The sequence below is a fragment of the Phaethon lepturus genome, unplaced genomic scaffold, assembly GCF_000687285.1.
Source record: "Phaethon lepturus isolate BGI_N335 unplaced genomic scaffold, ASM68728v1 scaffold21940, whole genome shotgun sequence".
NCBI lineage: Eukaryota > Metazoa > Chordata > Aves > Phaethontiformes > Phaethontidae > Phaethon > Phaethon lepturus.
In genome coordinates, this window is record NW_010514316.1 from 2,869 (window position 1) to 9,148 (window position 6,280).

The 6,280-nt window shown below is 36.8% G+C and overlaps 1 long non-coding RNA gene across 1 annotated transcript in view; it reads left to right on the forward strand.

Annotated features, from left to right (window-relative positions):
- The first annotated feature begins 226 nt into the window (after nucleotides 1-226).
- The window catches only part of LOC104625183, a 15,422-nt gene continuing 9,368 nt past the window's right edge, over nucleotides 227-6,280 (forward strand). The window contains exons 1-2 of the long non-coding RNA XR_738076.1: nucleotides 227-249; nucleotides 1,527-1,611. This is a non-coding gene — a long non-coding RNA (uncharacterized LOC104625183). The remainder of the gene's footprint in view (nucleotides 250-1,526; nucleotides 1,612-6,280) is intronic.

Consider the following 6,280-nt stretch of genomic DNA (forward strand, 5'->3'; position numbering starts at 1 on the left):
GTGGGGGGGAGATGGGAGCAAAAGTGTTCTATAAATAAATGGTTGATGTAGAACTTTATGGAATACTACTTTACTTTTTATTTGTTTTTAAAAACTCTGAGAGGAGCGAGACTCAAATTTTTATCTTCAGTTTCTTCATGAAACTTACTCCACACTTCTTTTATTGTTTCAGATGCTGGATGAAAATAACCATCTTATTCAGTGTATAATGGACTATCAGAACAAAGGAAAGACATCTGAATGCTCTCAGTAAGACATTAATCCAAATCTACTGTGGACTGGGTGAATTTCTGTCTAGATCATCATTCTTGTTTTGTCTAGCTTACCTTGTAGAGAACTGTGATGTGAAGAATAGGAAAGTATGGCTGCAGATCCTATGCTTAAACTTTTTCTGTTTTGCTGTATGACTATCACTTCTATCACTCGAATGTTGCAACTTGACTACTGCAAGTTGATGTCATGATGATCATAAAAATGGGGACTGTATAACCAAAAGCTTTTTCCTCTGCTTCATAATTACACCTTGTGAAAGAGGTAGCTTTCTTGTCAAACCTTTCAAATCATGTAGGAATGCTCCTTTCTTCTTCTTGATAGCATGTTTGAAAACTACCCGCTTATCACTTGCCCAAGAACAAACAGGCTTGTATTAAGTTTGGCTTGCCAGAATATCCCATGTGAACTTGCTGTCTAGTGGGGTCTCTGGAGAGTGACCTGAGAGAACTGTGGAAGGAGTGAACTATTAAGGAATATTGTTTTCTGATTACTCTTTTCTGGCATGGCACCCTTATAAAATAGTCACGTGACAGACAAGGCATCATGGTATGGGTCTTGAGCCCCTACTAAGAGAACTGGTAGTCTGGAATTAGGAGTGGGCTCATAAATAGTAGGTATTTTTGCTTTAAGGGAATGCTTTTATTGTAGCACAGTTATTGTATTCAGCTGTTTGCAAGCCTGTAGTTACATATTCATAATCTGTGCCTGCTTTCAAGGTTATTGTGACTGCAGGCTAGATGTTGACACTCTGGAATGTCTTTCTGTGGGGGGAAAAAAGTCATTCCATAGCAAACTTAGAAAGCTTGAGGTCCTGATTAAATGTTCTTGGTCATGATTCCCATAAATCTGTGATATCTTGCATTTGGGGACATAGGAGGAGCTCTCTTTACCTAGTGTTTGTGATAGAAATCACACCAAACAGGCACACACACACTCTATATGTCTCTTGGTGACTTAGTTTGGGGCAGGAAGTGAAATAGGTGAGAGCAGTGTCACCCAACTTTAGATTTTTCATAGCAAGAGAGAAGTTGTAGAGAAGATACAGGCATGGATTTGATGGAGACTTTGGGAAAGGTTGGATAATAGGTAAGTGTGAGGGAAAAGGCTTAGAATTCCTAATAATGGTACTCTTGTAAGTCTCATGAAACGTATTTTACATGGGTAACTTTCTTTACATGTGTAGAATTAAAATAAATTCTGATGTTATTGTATTCATGATTTAAGATCTGTCTTGCTTTTGTTTATTTTGATAGATACCAGCAGATGCTGCATACAAACTTGGTTTACCTAGCCACTATAGCTGACTCCAACCAGAACATGCAGTCTCTACTACCAGCAGTAAGTACAAAACACTGTAAAAGTAGGGAATAGATTTCATTTGGGTTCTTGGAGAGGGGGAAAAAAAAAAACCCAAAACCACCACCACACAGAAATGTGTGAGGCAATGGCCAAACATTTAGCCTCTGACACACTATACAGTGAACAAAAGGTGCAACATCTCTTCGTGCTGTACTTGGAGTCTAGTAATGTCCCTGTTTAGGACTTGCTCAAAATCTGCCTTGTTTAACTGAAGACTGATATTCTGAATTAAATGTGCAGTGCATAGGTTATCTGGCCTGCCTCGTAGATAGGTTTCTTTTTTCTCAACTAAGTACTCTAGTGATGTGGGTCTTAGTCAGCTCCTACAACAGTACTCTGTTTTTCCCCTTACGTTAGGGAAAGGTAGGGATATGGGGATATTTTATCCCCCCCGACCTGTAGTATCATCCATTCTTTTGTCTCAGTGGAATGAGGTTTGGTAAATCTTTGTCTGCTTTCCTGTACTCTAGGTAAGTCTCTTAAGTTCTTTGCCTCTCTTCTGTATCAGGCACAACCTTTTTTAAGGTGGATACTGATAACATGCAAGAAATAAGGTTGCACAGGCTTAACTTGAAACACTGCATTGCTTGACAAATGAAGCATTTCTTGGATAGTGCTTGCTATCTTTTTTTTTAATCTGGAGTTTTCTGAATCTGTATTCCTGAACTCTTTATTTTATAAGATACCTCCAATTTTTCCCCCTTTCCATTGTTTATGGAGCAGTAAGGAAAGATACACAAACATTAAAATAACTTGCTGTCTGTTTGCTTGTTAATCAGAAAGCTTGGGGAGTTCATTGTGAGTAACACAAGGAAGTTCTTTGTTTTTTGGTAATAAGACTTTTCTTGAGTTAATATAGTCTTGATTCATTTCTGTAATACGAAGCTAGAAAGAATGTCTATAGAACAGCCATTCCTAGATACCAGTTTTCACCACATGAAATTGAATTACTTTTTCTTTGGTCTCTGGAGAAGTGTTCTCCAATCATTGTTACTAGCGAAGCATCCTTTCAAGCTGATACCTAGAGGACTATAGAAACAGTGCTTCATTATGTCCAACCTGTTGTGCCTGTAGAGGCTTTTCTTTTTATAAATCCATGCTTGTAACTGAGGAGGAGGGAAAGAAACCTTTAAGAGGGCCGTGTGTATTACTCAACTAATACGTTTTTGGAGGCTTAATTCATATCCTGGTTCCGATGACAACTAGAAATGAATTTGACCTTATTCTAGTCCCTGATGAGCAGCCCTGTTCTTACAGTTGAATGTGATGACATTCTCCTCGTAAAAGAAAATGAAGATAGGGCTGGGAAAAATGTTTGTGGGTCAGGACTGAAGTGCATTTCTGATCTTGAAGGTAAGGAATATTCCACATTAGTGAGAAAATAGCATAGTGGGCTTTGTTGGTGGGAGCTGGGGGAATCAGCTTTGGAGAGCTGAGGGGGGAATAAAAGGTAGCTTTTTGTTTTTTCTTTCAAACTAAAATACAAAATGAAATTTAGATGTTCAGTCTTACCTAAGTATAGACACTCTGATCTACAAAGTCAAATCTTTGAAGATATGTCTTAAATGTGGTAACATAATTACATAAAATGAATTTTTTCTTGGGATTTTTAGAAAACTTCTTTAAATTCTTTGTCTTTCCAACAAATATTAGCCAGAAGAACTTGGGAACATGTGAGCTACTGCCTTTTATAATGCAAGATAAACTACTTCAGACTCTCTTCCTTTATTGGCTTTCCATTTAAGAACTGATGAGGCTCAAGTTGACTTGCAAGTGTTATGTTTCTGTTCACCATGCTGCTGTGTCAGCTGTTGAACAGCTCTACTAAATTCAAGGGTTGTGGGTGGCAACAGTTAAATACAGAGCAAGGTACTGTGTGTATAAACATCTATTATTTTTAATAGTAAAATACATTAACTTTATCATATGACCATTGCACACCTAACTTAGGAGGGCTTGAGTCTGGATAGCTTCTGAAGTTGGATTGTGTCTGATCTATTCATAGCTGGAAGAAGGTTCCCCTAGTAAACTGTACTTTTTTGTTTAAATCTTACCTTGTTTTTTTTTAATCAGATAAATACACTCTCAAGAAATTTCACAACTTAAAGCATTTTATAAAAAGTAATAGTTATGTAATAAAATGAGGTTGAAAAGAGAATACTGCTGATAAGATAGCATTCACACTGAACAAAAGAGATAAGTGATCGGGTTCATTGAAGTTTTTAACAGAAGGTAAAATGACTTGAACCTGATGGTAACTTCATTGTATCCTCTCACAATAATCCATAGACTTAATGCTTCATATTGTTGGGAAAAATGCTTGTAGTGTGTTCTCCCTCACATTTTCTGTCAGGATTACTCACGATAGTTACTGCCTCCTTCCTGTCTTTTGGACATAAATGTTGGATTTTTTTAAATGTAAAAAAAGTCAGCTTCTCTGCCTCTGTCCACATCTTTCAGAATGCGCTATTCTAATCAAACGCTTGTACGTCCTTTCTGAATATGTGGTATTGCCTGTGGAGAACAAGACAAATCTTACACTAAACAAAAGTCTAGTTTTGTGCTTCTATAAAGGGGGCCTGGACGAGGAAAAGGTGAAATGGGGGAAGCAAGCATTGCAGGATGTGGGTGAAGGGAACTAGAAGGACCTTGAAATTTCAGTGACATAACAAAGCTCATGCATGCAAAGACAACAGGATAAATTTAGGGCATTAAATTAGGACTTCTGGGGTAAGAGACCTTACTTCACATCAGGAGACAAAAGAAGTGTGAGGTTAATCTTCATGAGTCAGCCCATCTTATCTCAGCCATGTGAACAGCAGCATTATTAAGGGTAGGGCTACTTTGGAGTGTCTTCCCAGCTGGATAGTGGTGGCTAAGTCCACATGTAAAGTTGATGCAATGTTTTGCTGCCTCTTTCTGAGTCATGGCAGCTATTCTCTTTCGACAGTAGTCGAAAGTCTATTTATCACCACCATATGGGGTGGTAAATACCAAAAAGGGCTTGTATGGTAAGGAACACAACACTGTTGCATTCTTTTTATTTTCAGTGGTGCTACTTTTGAGGCAGGCAACAGTAAAAAGTATTAGTCTCTTTGAACTGTAGAGAGCAAAGATGCAATTTAAGTTTGTTACTGGGACTTCCAAGAGAACCTCCAAAAATATTTAGTGAAGTATTGTGTGCGTGTGTTTTTAAGCACATTAAATCTCAAACTGCAGAACAGGCATCTTATTCTCCCTGACTTTTTTTATTTTTTGTTTTCTTGAGAGAGAGTGTTTTAGTGGCATTAAAAAGCAATTGCAAATTACTGAATAAAAAAACCCCCAATGTTTTACACTTGGACCCTTTCCCTCCCCCATGTGTCTTCATTTTCCTAAATGTTCATGGGAAAACAACCCATTGACCATCATGTTATTGGGAAAAGTAGAGGGGAGCTTTTGTCCTGCACTCCAGTCTTTTCATCTTGGTGTTAGTTTTATAACAGGCAAATATTGAGGTCTGCAGGAATTACTTGATTTGGAACACTTGTTTTTTTTAAACAAAAAAGTGTTTTTTTTTTTCTTAGAGTTTTTCTTACGTCATGCACCTTGCCTCTGTCAGCATGTAGAGCACTTGATTTCAGTGTGTATTTCAAGAAGGTGATGAAAATAAATGCTTATGATGATTACTGACTTCTATGACATACTAGTTTCTTTTATAAACGCTGTATATGAAGTGACTCATTTGTGTCCAAGTTGTAGAAAAATGTGCACATTGCATTAAATTGTTTTTCTTAATTTCATAATATTGGAAAAGTTATTAATAGACTTAAAGTGTTGTGTTTTTTTTTTTTCCTCTTGCTTGAGGTACTTCTCTCAAAACTAATGTTTTTTGTAGGACTTGTGAAATCCCTTAATGTATGCCATTCCCAAACTTGTCACACAGATTAGGGCAGAGTCTATGCCACTTTAGTTACAGAACACTTCTATATAGAATGGCAATTGCTTTTTATAAATAGCCAAACATCAACAAACACTGAAATGCTGGTTAATTCCAAAGAAACTCCTTCAAGAAGTAGAACTAGTAAACATCATTACTAGCATCTGACTAAAACTTTTCTTCAAGTTCCTTGCTGGAAGACTTTTTTTTTTTTGCTTTGTGGTGGGGTTGTTTTTTTTTTTTTAAAGCTGCAGAGTTTGGATGGTTGAATAGGAGTCTTCGATATAAGAATGGCTTTACTCAAGCAGTTGAAAGTCTCATATCTTAAATACACTTTAGTATTTTTCAGAGGGGTAATGTTCAATCTGTGATTTTAATGTACTTCTGATGTGATTAGTTTGTAGAAACAATTCAGAGGAACTGAACAGTGCACTCGTTCAAAATGAAGGCTACTAAAAAAACCCGAAGTTGTCTAAAATATATATGTTAATTGAATTACCTTGACACTGTTTGTCTTGAAAAAAGCAAAGGCGGCATCCAGAAAAAAGAAATATGGCACAGTTTTATTAGCCTAAAATAAAATTTGCAAATAAAACTCCTGTTACTGAAGATGAGAAGAACCCTAAATGAATAAAATTCTTGTCCAGTTACATACTAAATGCCTGGGAAAGTCTGATATCTCTGGTAGTATAGTAGAAAGTCTGTTCATGGTAATCTGCTTTCCTGCTG